The sequence below is a fragment of the Myotis brandtii genome, unplaced genomic scaffold (assembly GCF_000412655.1).
Source record: "Myotis brandtii unplaced genomic scaffold, ASM41265v1 scaffold474, whole genome shotgun sequence".
In the NCBI taxonomy this organism is placed as follows: Eukaryota; Metazoa; Chordata; class Mammalia; order Chiroptera; family Vespertilionidae; genus Myotis; species Myotis brandtii.
Genome location: NW_005368113.1, coordinates 573,800 through 575,664, shown reverse-complemented (window position 1 = coordinate 575,664; position 1,865 = coordinate 573,800).

The following is a 1,865-nucleotide window of genomic DNA, read 5'->3' as shown; positions in this document are numbered from 1 at the left end:
TCTCTCTCTCCTTCCCTCCCTCCCTCCCTCCCTCCCTCCTTTCTTTCTAAAAATCAATGTAGAATCTAAAGAACAAAATAACTGATGAACAAAATAGGACCAGAGGAATGGATAAATGGAACAAAAGGACGGATCTCAGAGGGTAGGAGGGGAGAGAGGATGTGAAGAGATCAGCCAAAGAATATATATGTACATATATGCCCAGCCCATGGACACAGAAAATAATGTGGTGAAGGCCTAGGTGGATGGGTGGAGGGTGGAGGGAGGCAAAGGGGGGGGATGGGGCACATCTGGAATAGAGTCAACAATAAAAAAATAAAAAATAAAAAGCATATCCTCAGGCGAGGATTTAAAAAAGTGAACGAAGCAGATTTGACTTGACACTGCCTTCAGGGTTAACCAGGACATGCATTGGACGTTCTATAATGTTACAGATGATTGGACCATATTGAGGGCTTACTAACCACCCAGCATGAGTGACACTCATTATCCCCATTTCCAGATGGGGAAACTGAGGTGAGGGGAGATGAAGTACCATGTCCACATGGGTAGATAGTAATAGTTTGGGGAGATGGTTCTGGCAGCCAGTGTCTATCACCACAACCAGTTTGGACTTAGGTGTTTTTACTGCAATGAATTTAAACACTGTAGTTTTACTCTATAGGCAATGACTTTCCCCATTTATTTGTTTTAAAGATCTGTGTTACTTCCTCATCTTTGAATGCTCTCTACTAAGTATAGATTATAAAGTGATACTTAAAGATAGTATTTGCTTTCTTCTGCTTTCCCTCATTGCTATGGATAATTCAATTAAACTGTGCTTCTTTTGAATGTAATCTGTCTTTTCCACTCTGGCTGCTGTCCAGATTTTCCCCTTGTCTTTGGTTTTCTTTGACTCACCCTTACCCTTATTCAACCTCAATGTGGGAGTGGCCTCCTTTGAAACTGCCCGCCTCGAACAGGACCTGTCTTGGCTCTCATTTCCAGGCCACAGAGGCCACAAACCAAAGCTCACATGATCTGCATGGGCAATGCCTGTGGGGAGTTATTTTTGGCTTAGATATTCTACCTAATTTTCTGCATCCAAGCTTGTTCGATATTCCATCTTAATAAGGTCCCATTTACTTTTCCGTTCACTTATTCTATACTTTTAAAATGAGGGATTTCGTTTTTTCTATTCACTTTTTTTTTTTTACCCCCAAAGGATTTTGTTATTTTTCAGCACAAGTCTTGAGCAGAATGATTTAACTTGGTGTTAAACAATAGTCACAAGTCAACTTCTTACCACACTGAAAGTGGGGTTTGTGTAGTGGGTGTGGGGGGCCAATGCCCTCCTAGTCCCACAGTGTAAATGTCCACTTCTTTCCTTGGGGCCACTCTCTAAAGTTTAGGGCATAACTCACCTGGGTTTGGTGCTTGTTTCGTTCACTGGGACAGTCACCTGGGCTCATACGACTGTGGCCACCAGAGCCAGTGTTGTGGCTGGACCAGTCCTGGTGGTTCTTACTATGATTTTAAGCCACACTGAAGCCACACTATACGGGAACATTGAAAACACAGGTTTGTTACAGTGGTTCTCCTCCTACTTTCCCCCAGTTGTGCTTTTCGTGGTTTCTGCTACTTGTGGTCAACTATGGTCTGAAAATACTAAATAACAAATTGCAGAAATAAACAATTCATAAGTTTTGAAATGTTCTGAATTATATGATGACTCTCATACTTATGGTCTGTCCTTCCAAGAGGTGAACCGTGCCTTTGTCCAGTGTCTCCACACTGTATACACCAGTGATGGCGAATCTTTTGAGCTCAGCGTGTCAGCATTTTGAAAAACCCTAACTTAACTCTGGTGCCATGTCACATATAGA